General features: G+C 41.7%; 1 pseudogene across 1 annotated transcript; it reads right to left on the reverse strand.

The window, feature by feature from the left end:
- Positions 1-4,276: 4,276 nt before the first annotated feature.
- LOC143606451 (DEAD-box ATP-dependent RNA helicase 40-like) lies at positions 4,277-13,472 on the reverse strand (annotated as a pseudogene). Its single transcript, XR_013148748.1, has 5 exons — positions 13,188-13,472; positions 5,996-6,344; positions 5,620-5,897; positions 4,907-5,550; positions 4,277-4,874 (listed from the first exon to the last, which is right to left on the reverse strand). The product of XR_013148748.1 is annotated as a DEAD-box ATP-dependent RNA helicase 40-like (transcript).
- Positions 13,473-14,444: the final 972 nt, after the last annotated feature.

The raw sequence follows: 14,444 nt of genomic DNA on the forward strand, positions 1-14,444 counted from the left end.
GCAGAACGGGGAGGAAGACGGGGGCAGAGGGGGAGGCGGCAGAGAGAGCAAGGAGGAGGTTAAATTAAGTGTTTGTGTGTGATGTGTTAAGAAAATTAACATTATTATTTATAGGGAAACCCTAGGGAACACAATCCCTAGAAAAGGGGAAAAGATCTCCAAAAAAGCAAAAGATTCCAAAAGCAAAAGATATCAAAAGATATGGCAGCTGCAGGGGGCAAAGGAAAAGCTGACAGGTAACAGTAAAAGCATGGGCGGGTCAGATAAAGGTACTGGTCAAGCATGGAAAAGCAGATCTCAAAAGATAATGTCAGTCACTTTTTCTGCCAACCAATGGGGTTGGTGCGCATGCTGCGCCGAAAGTAACTTTTCAGACATAAGATAGGTCAGGTCAACAGCACAGGAGATAAGACATCACAAAAGCAAACGGCTAGATTAAACATAAGAAAACTCAAAGGGGTTTAGCGCGAGAAGGCTCGAGCGCACGCGCGAGGGCGAAGGCAGACAGAGAACAGTCAACAGCGCGCCGCGGGAAGAACTAAAATCCTTAGCGCGTCGCGGGAAGAACTACCATTCTTAGCGCGCTGCGAGAAGAACCACAATTCTTAGCGCGTCGCGGGAAGAACTTCCGTTCTTAGCGCGCTGCGAGAAGAACCACAATTCTTAGCGCGTCGCGGGAAGAACTACCGTTCTTAGCGCGCTGCGAGAACAGTTCGCCTCGCGTATCGCAGGAACAACTGGTCTTCGCGCAGGCTTCCTTGTAAGGAGTCTGGCGCGTGGAGCTGCGCAGACAACCTTAGGCGGGAAGGAACAAAGGGCAAGCAAAGAGTTAAGAGAAAAAGGGGGAAACAAGGCTGAGGGGTTAAACAGGAGGGCGGGACGGCGACAAGAGAGAAAAGAAGGCGGAAAGAGAGAAGAAGAGGGACGGGACGGAGGAAAGGAAAAGAGAGGAAGAGGCGGGAAGGAAAATATATTATTATTATTAAAAATAAAGTATAAGTATAAATAAATATTAAATCATAAAAGAAAGAGATCGGATCGGAAAAACGGGTACCTGGGTCGGGTCGGATCGGGTCAGATGTCACAGCAACTCCTATACTTCTTCGTTGTCGGCTATATTATCATCGTCGGCTAAATTAATCCTGCCGTCCAGGAAGAAGCTACGAGCATCGGAGGGTGTGTTTGGTGTGCTCGGATTTGTCGACGACGATGTCTTCGACCTTTTTGAAGGTCGGGATGAGTCGACTCGTCGGGCGACCGGAACGGTTGGTGCCCCGTTCCATTTCGCGCAACGACGTAGTTTTTCCCAACAATTCAAATACTTGAATGGTTTCCCGGGCCGCTCAAAATTTTGGCCCTGAGCTCAAAAGTCGCTCAAGGCTTGAGATATAATGTCGCCGTCGTTATGCCCGCTACGCCAGCCGGACCCCTACAACCGGTTAATTATCCCGACAGATTTTTGACAATCAGCGTTAAGCCCCTTCCAGTGGGATTGAACCGCTTCTTTTCCCCGGTAGTCTTCAGGTTTATTGGTTATCGTGAGCCATGCTTCAAAAATTTTCTTCCAAAACACCCCGGTGGCTTGAAAGTTAGCTACAAATTAAAATTATTTGTCACAATTAGTATACATTTTAATAAACACTAAATACATTTTTAATAAATACTTAATATTAAAAAACTTACCGACGTTGGGATCCTTTGAAATGACGATCCATGCCCTTGCGAGGGCCACCTCCTCTTCGCTCCAATGCTTGTATGGATCACGTTGTGCCATCGGCTTCCCCGGTTGTTTCTTTTTGTGTTTACGGGTCGTCTTTTTGCTTGAATCGGAGGCCCGTGTCGTTTGCGTCTCCGACACCGTCACGGGCTCCGACTCCAATGGTGTAGACCCGAACGCCAGCATTGTGTTTTGGGAGCTGAGATAGTTGGCGTACATGTTTAGGTTCAGGTCGGAAAATTATAACGGATAGCCCGGTTGGTTTAGGTTCATCGGGTTCCATTGTAAGTTCGGTTGGCTCGGTTGCGAACCATACGTTTGACCGAAAGCAGGGAATTGGTAGTTCGGGTTGTTTCTAGGATTCATTTTGCTATTTTTTTGTAAGAATTTGGGTATGAGTTGTGTATAAAATGGATATAAAATGGAGAAGAGGGGTGTATGTTTATATATATATTGTTTAAATTAATTATTATTTTTTTTACATTTGACCGTTGGCAACGGTCATTTAAATATAATATTATTATTTTCTAAACCATCCGGCGACAAATACAACCCGCCCCCGCCCCTTTTCACCCACTTATCGCCGCCGGGGGGGGGGGTTCTAGCCCCTTCGTGCCCAAAAACGCCCGATCCCACGCCCACTACACATGGCCTAAGGGTGTTGTCTTCACTAAGTGTCTCTCTAAAGCTAAACGTAGTGGACGAAATTGAGGGCGATTTTGGGAGGAACACTGCCCCCCCCCCCCCCCCCCCCCCCCCCCGGGTTGATATTGGGGCGAAATGGGGCAGGGGCGGGAGGGTTTTGTCGCCGAAAGGAGGAAAAGTTTTATTATTATTTTATTAATATATGTGTGTTATATATATACATATACATATATATTATTACTATTTGTAGCCCCTATACCATTACACCCCAAAAACAAATTTTCACCCCTTGCTACTGGACGCCACATAGCGTAAAACGCCCCAATTTATAGCCCTCTACTACGCATAGCCTAAGCAATAGGTATCACATATGCACACGTCTCACTACACATAACATTTAACAAGGTATTAATGATGTTGGTTAAGGATAACGAGGGAAAGAGACAGAAGTTGGCAAGGGAGAAAGATGGAAAGATGTATTTAACAATTCGAGGTCGGGTGGAGATGAGATGATTTTATTTCAAAAACAAGTTATCGTGTCAGGTATTAGGCTAACTTTTGTTGGCAAAGGCTAGTGATATAATGCCATCTCAAGTTGAACTTAGGTGGGCTAGATGTGGGATATGCAGTTCAATATAGGGTCAAAATTAAAATTATTTAAGCGAGCGCTAGCTTAGCGCGACTAAAAAACCATTCAGACGGGCTAGCGTAGCGCGACTAAAAAACAATTCAGGTGGCCTTCGATCCACGAGACATTTGAACAACCCTACATAAACTACAAGTAACGTCTTTGAATACTTCTTGGTCTTCTCTTTGATTCTTGAGATATAAAGTGAGGTATATATGTATCAATCACTAAAAAAAATGTGTTTTTACTTTTAAGGTGTTAGGCATACAGAAGACGAGTCAAGGTGTTGGAGCAAAAATGCTTCAAGACAGACCGTAGATCCGAGTTTAACATGGGTAGCAATTCTCTGTTATTCGTTAAATAAAAAGTCAAAAAACAGATTCTGAAATCTGAATCATACTTTCGTTGGAGCCACAGAAGAAAACCAACCATCAAACATCTTATTTCATCAATCAAGTTTTCCTTAAAATGCAAAGGAAAAACCACCTATTGTATTCGCTACATCAATTCATTCTTTGTAACTTTGAAAAACGTATTGTTTGTAGTTCAAAAGTTTCAAATAATATGAGAGTTTTAAAAGTTCACTTCCAAATGATTATTTAGTTTGTTACAACCATCGAAATATTTTTTTCATGATTCGTTCTGAAAGTACGTCTAGTAAGTGGACTGGTGATACATGGTCGATCTGTGGTATTAACTGTGATTCTTTTGTTCAAAGTTGTTCCTAGCCTTTTTACTATGCAATCTCAGCAGTGGATATTTGGCTCTTCCATAGTTATTCAATCTAATCTAGACGTGCACAAAATAACCGGTTCCGGAACCGAACCGGTGGAACCGACCCGGAACCGGTTCTAACCCATACCCGGAACCGGTTCCTGACCGGGTATAGGATTTCTCCTCGGAGCCGGTTCCGGAACCGGAACCGACCCGGAACCGGTGGAAAAAACCCGGAGGAACCGGTCAAAAACCCGAAAAAAACCTGGAGGGACCGGTCAAAACCCGACCCGGAACTGGTCAAAACCCGGTCAAATACCCGACTATACCCGGAACCGGTTCCGGAACCGAACCTGGTTTGACTTTTGTTGACCATACCCGGAACCGGTTCCTACCCGGTTCCGGGTTTTTTAAATACCCGATTTGTGCACGTCTAATCTAATCTAACATATAGGTAGTTAAGTGGTTGTGATGTGTAGAAGTCAATAACACTTGATGTCATATTTGACTGGACAAATGCTTATGGCCAAAAACACACGGTGACTAATATTATAGGTTACACAGACTCATAGTAATTGAAAGCAAGTGTTTCAATTCTTATGATGAAAATAAAAAATAAATTCTCTATTTAAACGTAAACAACAATTAAAAACAACCCAAACAGTCACCAAAAATGACACCCAAAACCTATAGTTAACCCATACCTGACTTATCTTTAATCTCCTTCAGATGCAGAAAAATAAATCCATTGGCAGTGTATCGATTAGGGTTCCGCAATATGATTTACAGCCCCAGCAGGATCAATGCCACCCTCGGGCTGTTGCATAACACCCGGTTCAGAAGTTAGACCAACAGCAGGCACATCTGCTTCTCTTTGATCAAACTTAGACTCACGCCTTCTTTCACGCCTTACAGGTGTCTGACTTCGACTCCGGCTCCGGCTCCGGCTCCGTGACCAACTCCGGCTTCGGCTCCGTGACCAGCTCCGGCTGCGGCTTCTACTCCGGCTATAGCTTCTTCCCCTGCCACGATCACCATCTCTTCTGTTATCAAACCGCCCTCTACCACGCCCACGACCCCCACCACCATCACGGGAATCCCTGAATCTGTCATTCCTATCCCAGCCACCATCCAGTCCACCATATCCAACACCTCTAGGACCACCACGACCTCCAAAGCCGCCATCCCTCCCACCACACGACCTCCAAAGCCACCATCCCTCCCACCACCACGGCCTCCAAAGCTGCCATCTCTCCCTCCACCATGACCACCGAATCCTCCACGACCTCCAAACCCGTCGTCCCTCTGACCACCTCTACCTCCAAAGCCACCACCACGGCCACCAGAACCAGCGTCCCTCATGTCACCACGGCCACCAAAACCCCCGTCCCTCATGTCACCACGGCCGCCAAATCCCCCATCCCGCATGTCATTGCCACCACGGCCGCCAAAACCCCCACCCCGCATATCACTGCCACCACGGCCGCCAAAACCTCCATCCCTTGACTCAAAACCACGGCCACCACGACCACCACCAGAATCCCAACGTCCGCCACCACGGCCACCACCAAAATCCCAACGCCCGCCACCACCACCAGAATCAAACCTGCTCACTCCGCCCCGCTCCTTCCCAAAACCAGGCCCACCACGTGTTGCAATCTCACGCACCGCAGGTGGCACAATCTGATTGGCTCCCTCAAGAAGTTTGATAAGGTCAGCAGCGTGTTTCCAATCTTGTTCAGAAAAGAAAGTGTAAGCCACCCCTTTTGCCCCTGCCCTTCCAGTTCGCCCTATTCGATGAACATAGTCCTCCACACCGTTTGGGAAATCATAATTAATCACCACCCTGGAAACACAATAGAAAATTCGAAATGTGCCAACAGAATACAGATATTTATATTATTCAACTTTTTACCTTACGTCCTTGATGTCAAGGCCACGTGCAGCAACATCAGTAGCAACTAATATCGGGGACTTTCCAGAACGGAACTGATTGAGAACCCAGTCTCTCTCACTCTGAGATTTGTCTCCATGAATGGCAGCAGCCCCAAAATTACGACCAATACTACGTGTGAGTTGATCACATAACTTTTTAGTTGAACAAAAAATAATGATCTTCGATCCCCTTTCTTCAGATCTCAGAATCTGCTCCACACGCTTCTGCTTCTGAAAGTCAGGGACCACTTCCACATACTACAACAACACATACAATAATATGCCATTATTGTGGCTGTGTGCTTACTTTGTAAGGAAGCCAAGAGAAACATATGCAACAGTCTGTTAGCACTTACCTGTGTAATAGATTTGTTTGCAGCAAGCTCATCCGCATTGCCAATGTTGACCTGAACAGGATTGACCAAAAGATCACTAGCAATTTTCCTGACTTCTTTGGGCCAGGTGGCAGTATACATAAGGGTTTGCCTTCGAGGGGGTATTTCATTGACAATCTTCCTTATTTGAGGTTCAAATCCCATATCAAGCATCCTATCAGCCTCATCAAGCACAAGTAGACACTTGACGAAAGTCAACCTTCTTCATTTCAAGAATATCATTAAGCCGACCTGGAGTCGCTACAACAATATCTGCTCCTCGTTCTAACTCCTTCAGTTGCGGGCCCTTAGGTGCCCCACCATACAGACACTGAACAACATTCACACACACACACACACACACACATTAGCAATACTAGATGCCAAAAAAATATATGTACAACTAGAGACTCACTGTGCAAGAAATTCTGATGGATCTGCCAAACTTGATGGCCTCATCTTGTATCTGTTTTGCAGGTTATCGGAAGAACCATCTTGCCGGAATTAACCCCTCGTGGGAAACGTCTATCTAACCCTCAGGTTACTCGTAATCTGTCGGGGTTCGACTGGTGTTTCTTCATTGGCGCCATCCGTGCATAAAGCTAGAACTTTATTTTTCTCCAGTTTTTTCAAAATTTCTGGAAAGATGGTTAAGGATACTCCGGTCCCAAAACCGAGTAACCAAGAGACTCCGGTAATTATGACCCCAGCTATAAGGGGGAATACCAAGTACACAAACTTTACGAACACTACCCCAGCTACCCAGGCCGGGGCAAGTGAAGTAAATAATCAGACACTGGGATTCACCGATACCCAGTTAGAAAATCAACAGACGAGGCTCCCCTGCCAAACACTCGATGAGGTTAAAGCGTGGGCCGAAGCACGTCAAAAAGAGTTCCAAGCTGAGTTGGATGAACGTTTACGTTCACTCCAACAAGTGGAAGAATTCGAATACGACGATGATTCGGAGGAATCCGAGGAAGACGCGAACCCTCGTCATAGGGCAAAAGGGAAGCGTAAAGAAACGGATTCCCAACCGAGAAGGCGTTTTGGAGAAGCATTCAGTCCAATAAACGTGGGCAACAGCCCACGGGACTTCTCCAAAACATTCACGCCAACTGCGGCAAGGGCGGGAACGTCCAAATTCGCAAGGGACATTGCAGAAGCAATCGCCCCAAGAAGTGCCAAACAAATGTCCAACGTAGGCACGTACGATGGTATTTCTGACCCCGATGATCACTTGAACAGATTCATCGCGGGGGCGACCGTCAGTAACTGGACGAAACCCACGTGGTGTTATATGTTCCAAATGACGCTGGTCGGGGCAGCTAGAGCGTGGTTCGACCGTCTGCCGGTCCACCACATCTACGATTGGGCAGACTTCCAACAGAAGTGCGGGTACAGCGTCAAGGCAAAACCCTTCACGCACCTAGCCCTGCAGGGATTTAACGCCAGGGATACCTTGGGAGTAAAGTAACTAATAAGACGAAGTGCGGGTACAGCGTCAAGGCAAAACCCTTCGCATACCGAGCACTCCATGGGAATTGAAACCAAGAAGGATCTTCTGGGCCATGCTTGCAGAAACGGGATTAACATCCCCGCATAGCGGGAACGTCAAGAACTAGATTGTTTGAAACTTCAGAATGGAATTGGTGGTTATAACATGATTGATCACTATGTTCAAAACCACCAAGACCTCATGGAGAATCTACACAAAAGGTTCTAAACGCTCCTGACTTGCGGGGAGGTTACAGACCTATCCGCATCATCCCAGAGATCAAGCAGAACATTGGGAAATTCTGCGTGACATTGGGAAACCCGTGGGTAAGACTTCCCGCGGAAAACCCATAAAACTAAACCCTTTTCAAAAACCCCTTGCTTAAGTCCAAAAGTTCACCTCACTTTATTAAACATTCATGAGAAGAACATTGGACTGGGGGGACTTGAAGAGGTAGGTCCCAGCAGAGGTGGTTAGGACCCGCAAGACTCCCTTAAAAGGAGACGTCTGCGCAGTTGAACACGCAAGACTCCTTAAACGGACGTCTGCGCAGTTGAACCCGCAGACTTCACCATAGGGATGTCTGCGCCGCGACCTACCAAACCCGCAGGACCCACCACGCTCTGAGTTGTGACGACCTCACATGCGGTACGCAAGCTGGTCCCGCTGGAAATGCCTCCCTATGGTTTCCAAGTATCTGCCTGTTCCCGCAGGTGCGGATACCCGCCATTAGGGACTGGCCACCCGCGCAGCATGGCTACACGCATAAGGCTCAAACTCGTAATAATTCAGTAGTCACCTGAAGAAGGAATGAGCAAAGCCGGGAACATTCCCGCATAAAGGCGGGAGGGGGAAAACTCCCGCCTAAATGAGCCAGTCCGTATAATAATGGAGGATCTTTTGTGTGATACCTGACGAGGTATGGACAAAAGATCTGACCAACGATACGACAGCTCACTGACAGCAGCATGGCAGACAACACGCCACAGCACTGTGACCAATAGCCGCCGCCTGCTCACCAACTCCTGCCATACCACGTGCCTAGCCTGTAGTTGGTGGAAAAGGAAAAGTGAACAGCACGCCTGGTCACTGTCAGCCGCTGCCTATCCACCAATTACCAGCAGAGCACGTGTGTAGGCCACAGTTGACAGAGTAGTAGGCCGGCTAAACCTCCTTGGAAACCCACCTTCGGCTATAAAAGACATCAAATGGTATTATCATTTCATCATCTAATATCTTGTATAATTTACCTGATAACTGCTCTAGTATTAATAATATACTTTTATATTCAAAGAGTAAGATAGACTGATTCTCACGCCGGAGGGTGGTCACAAGGAGGAACCCCCCCCCTTTCTTAGTGACGAGCTCACGGTGTCTGTTTTGCAGGTTATCGGAAGAACCATCTTGCCGGAATTAACCCCTCGTGGGAAACGTCTATCTAACCCTCAGGTTACTCGTAATCTGTCGGGGTTCGACTGGTGTTTCTTCAGTGGAACAACAGAAGTCCAACATTTTCTATTACATCACATGGTTACTTTACGTATAGTACCATGAGAGAGTACATCAATTTTTAGGAGTTTTTTAATCTCTTAGAATAACACAAGTTCAAGATTGGATCCAGAAGTTCTTAAAAGCATCAAAGAACATAGAAGATCTCGAAAAACTTGAAGAATCTAATTTTATTTTTATTCGTTGTAATTGTTATTTCTATCACTTTTTCATTAATAAATTATGATTAACTTTAATCTTTCTCATAGATGTTTAGAATTGTAAGTTAATAAGTTGTTTTATGGTCTTATTGTGATACATGTATATACTATATAAAACTCTAATAATTTCTCCAATTCACAATAACTATCTACATGTTCCTACGGATGGGTTGAAGTTGTTGCGGACAGGTCCTCAAATCGAAGCTGATGATGTTGAATTATCATCAAGTTGAAGCTACTCTTGTGTTTAATTTTGTTGCTATTTTAATTCCCAAATTTTGAATGCTACTACTTTTATTAATTACTGTTTTGGGCTCATGTTGAACTCTTAAATGGCGTTGCAATGTTGGTGAACTTTAAAATGATCTTTATTTAAAAATGGTAGAATGTCTTTGAATTTAGTAATGGATGTAATAAATAGACTTGAGTAAATGACTCCTAAGAATATTTTTGATCATTTTGCTTTCCTAAGTGTTAAATAAATTGACTTGAGTAAATGACTCCTAAGAATATTTTTGATCATTTTGCTTTCCTAAGTGTAACACTTAGGAAAGTAGAATAATCAAAACACTTAGGAAAATAGAATGATTAAAAATATAGTAGAATGATCAAAAATATTCTTAAAATAAGTAATGGAAAATTTAAATAAAAAAATAAAAACATTTCATGATAAGAAATTAAGGAAATAAAAGTATAAATAAGGAAGTTTAATCTCATATTAAGAAATTGGGGAAAAAAATCCATCGCACATGAAAGGGTGGAAGATTGTGAAAGCATTCCATTTGGGTATGGATAAGGAAGTTAAAATTCATCTCACATGAAAAGTGGAAAAGATTTTGAAGCTATTTATAAAAAGATAAATTTTCATAGTAATATTCTTTTATGCCAAGCATGCACTCAGAGGTCCTAGCGGAGGGTACAAAGTACCCGACGCGCACGGGCTCGTGCGAGGATGATGGCGACGGGCACAATGTGGCGCTTTGATAGCGCACTTTGCACTTCGCTTATTGCTTTTGGAAAGCGAAAGCAAGACCAAGATGTGACAAGGGACTAAAATTGAAAAATAGAATCCAGGAACCCATCGCGATACGCGATGAGTCCAAGAATAAGACCATCGCGATACACGATGGTCCGTTATGACTCAGCGACACGTGTCACATCCGGGTGACATGTGGCAGACGCTAGGGCTGAGTCATCATGCCACTTGTTAATCACCTGCCATCGCGATACGCGACGGCTTAAGGGAAGGGTCCATCGCGTATCACGATGGGACCCAATTTCAACTATAAATAGAGGGGTCACGGCACTCTTCACCATCACACCAAATTACTCTCTCTAAGATATTTCTCTCTCTACCTCGTTTTGCGTGTTGAGCCTCGTAATCCGTGCCAATACCCGGCGTTTCCTTGAAGTGCTTGCCACCCAAAAGTAACCCGACAATCTGCCTCGAAGTGCGTGCACGACCCGCCGACCCCCGAGCGTCGCCTCTATTTGCGTGCCAATAAAAGTAGATCAAGAATACCCGATATTCGTGCAAGTGCATAAGTGCTACCGAAAGTCAAGTAATTATTAAGCTAAGCAAGGTAGGGGTTCTGCCCGAATAAAATATTATTATTTCAAGGCTTAGACCCTAGTCGGGGATATAGCCTAGACCTTGATCGAACTAAAATGCACTAACTAAATAAAATTTCTTTATGATTAAGAAATACAAAATTATATAAACAAAAGTTATAGCAAACATATAGTTTTTTCATGGTTAAGAAACATAAGCATTTACATACATGCGGATATATTTAAAATATTATATCTTTATAATTAAAGATAAGTTTTTACCTACAAGGAATATAGTCAAAATAGTGTTTCCTCATAATTAAAAAACATAATATTATATATATCAAGGTTATAGACAAATGACGTTTCTTCTTGAAAAAGAAACATATCATAAGCATTTCTTCTCGAAGAATAAAAATAGCACAAGAATAACAAATAAAGAGAAAGATTTCAGATCTTAATATTTTATTCAAACAAATGATCAATCAAGGTTTAAAGCTATCAAAACCAGACTAAAGGTGTGTAGCTGGATTAAGAGACGATCCGGATATTTATATAAACCTATTTTATTATAGGTTAATCAATCATTCATTCATAAAGGTTTTCAAACGAGATCACCACATCATTCTGAACAGACAATCACAGGTGAACACGTTAAACCTTTTTCAGTCAAGATAAACAGGTTGTTTACTTAAACAAAGAGAGTCAAATTTTTATGAGATTACGTGATCTATAACAAAAAGATTTAATGGATTACGTGATCCCTAATTTACAAGATAGAAAATAAAAGCAACTCAGACTGAGTACACATTTGTCTGGATCCAAACATAATTTATCTAGTCTTTCAATCAAGGCTACGTGGTCGCAGACTATAGATCATAATAAAAATTTCTCCAATGGGCGTCAGTACCCGGAGAACCGTAATTGTGTGTGTATGGTAGTGACGCAAATCCTAGAAATAAGAGATGTTTCTGCTGAGATTTTCAAGAAAACTATTTTGTCAGTTAAAGAAAGATTTAATAAATGTTTTGAGAGTCAACGATTCACCAGCATGTCGCTGACATATTTTCCCCCAAACGTTTCAGGAAATAAAGTTAGCACATGTAGCAAGGAATTATAGTCATCCATGAAGTTAGATGCTCGCAAGGTAGAGATGACTTAGTTTTTAATTATTAAAATATTGTAAACAATATTTAAACAAGGTTTATAAATTATTCACTCGGATATTTATTATCCGAGAAGTTCTCCAAATAAATCAAATATTTATTATTATAAATAAATGTTTACAAATAAATTAATGTTTCAAAATATATATTAATATTTTATTTTAAAATAAAGATTTCCGCTAAATAACCCGCAAACTCTAATATATTTACAAAACATGTACCAACTATTGGTTACACGCTTAGGCCCTAAGTCGGAGTGTGACATATAGTCCTATTAGGAGTTTGAAAGATGTTAGATGAAATAAATGGTTGTAGTTTTCCTGATACTTCCTTCGTCCCATTATAAGTGTCATAGTTTGATTTTTCAAGTCTTTTTTGTTTAACTTTGACCGACAATATTTTTGTTTGTGTTATATAATACTTGATGTAAAATATATGAATGGATTGGGTTTTAAATGTATTTTACATTGATATAATTTTCATCAAGTATTATATGACACGAACAAAAATATTTACGGTCAAAGTTGCAAAAAAAAATTGAAAAGTCAAACTATGACACTTATAATAGGACGGAGGGAGTATATTTTAGGCACTTCTTAACAATTTGGTTAATTGATCTGAATTGTAATAGGTTTGAACACCTTTTAAGTTCAAACTGCTCAAATTCGAATTGATTCGACTTCAAATCAACCCAATTATATTTGGTTTTGTACAAATTGAAGTCTAATTAATTCTAATTGAAGTTCAGGTTAAAAACTTGTTTGAATAACCTGAAACTTGATTCAATGGGAATTTCTACATCGAACAATGACAGTTCAACTAAGCATTTCATGACGAGGAATGAACATGATAAAATCTCAAGAAAATAACTCGTGAACGTGAATGCTTGGTTACAAAAGTTTTTATAAACCCAAATGGAATATATATATATATATATATAATATAAGTTTTATAAAACATACTTTTATCGAACAAAATGAGATTTAAGAAAAAAAAACAAAGATAAGAATTTTGTAATAATTGAAAGTTTGTAATGAATTAAAAATAAGAAACTTGGCGGAAGTCAACCTTCTTCATTTCAAGAATATCATTAAGTCGACCTGGAGTTGCTACACCAATATTTGCCCCTCTCTCTAATTCCATTAGTTGTGGGCCCTTAAGAGCCCCGCCATATAATCACTAAAGCACATTCACCAACACGCATTAGCAAACCGATATGCAAAAAGAAAAAATAGTAACTAAAAACTCACTGTGCAAGAGATTCTGATGAATATGCCAAACTTGATGGACTCATCTTGTATTTGAGTAGCAAGTTACCTTGTGGGAGATAAACCAATCATTGTGGGCCCAAGTTAGGGATTGTTCTTACAATGTCTAAGAAGCATGAAAGCAAGAATCAGATAGCCTAATGTTTTACCATAACATGTCTTTGCAATTGCCACTATGTCCCTGTTTTGTAAAGAGATAGGCCAAGTTTGTGCCAGAATTGGTGTAGGGAAAGCAAAACCAGCATCATAGATCTGAAAAGAAATCATCTACCCTCTAAATGAACACGTATGTTTATTTTATGTATTTTTTAGCATTTTGCATAAAAGTTTATAATAAACACTAGAGGCTAGAATTCGAAGCATCTAAGAATTGAAAAAGAATGTTTAGTAAAAAAAAGAGACCTATAGATGTATAGTTACTTACTGAAGCAACAAGAGGAAAGAAAAGGGTGCAGTTAAAACAAAAGAGGCAGAGTTAACTTCAGAATTTGTAGCCTAACTCAGAATAAACGTGTGAATAACATAACATCGTAACATGTGCTCCGTTTCTGGAACAGATATCGCACTGGCGTTAAGTCAAAAGCATAAATCCTAGAGTCAAAATTAAAAAGGAAAAAAGAAGAGCCAAACCGATTGTATAAAAAATTCCAGCACATAACCAAATATCTTTTAACAAATTCCGAAGAGGATGACTTACCTCCCTCAATGTAACAACCTACAAATTTCCAAATCAATTTTGACAATTTAAGAAGTTGAGGGACCAATTAGTTATTTAGCTAAAATAAATATATGTAAACTCTCATGAAGCGACACATGTCTGATGACTAATCGCATGAAAGCGACACATGTCCAATGACTAATCGGATGAAATCGACATGTGTCCAATGACTAATAATATGGAATGACATGTGTCGCCACATGTCAACATGAAAGGACACGTGCCATTACAAGAATGAATGGTGGCTAGCAACGGTCGGACCGACGGTGTGAGTTTCAACTATAAATAGTGATCATGGGTTGTTCATTTTTGGCATCCCGAACACCTAATCACTTCCACTTTCTCGAAGTTCGTGCCATCGAGTTGGAGTCCGACGCCACACTAAAGTTTCAACGTTCCATATCACAACGCCCTACATATAGTCGAAGTATTGTGCATTCGTCCTTAAGCGTTATACCGATTTTAAGGTAAGAGTTATGTTTATGATATTTCAACTCATAGCTTAGATTCTAGTCGATGGT

This window comes from Bidens hawaiensis, unplaced genomic scaffold, assembly GCF_021521415.1.
Source record: "Bidens hawaiensis isolate Kalapana, Puna unplaced genomic scaffold, B.hawaiensis_p1.1 tig00074859_1, whole genome shotgun sequence".
Classification (NCBI taxonomy): domain Eukaryota; kingdom Viridiplantae; phylum Streptophyta; class Magnoliopsida; order Asterales; family Asteraceae; genus Bidens; species Bidens hawaiensis.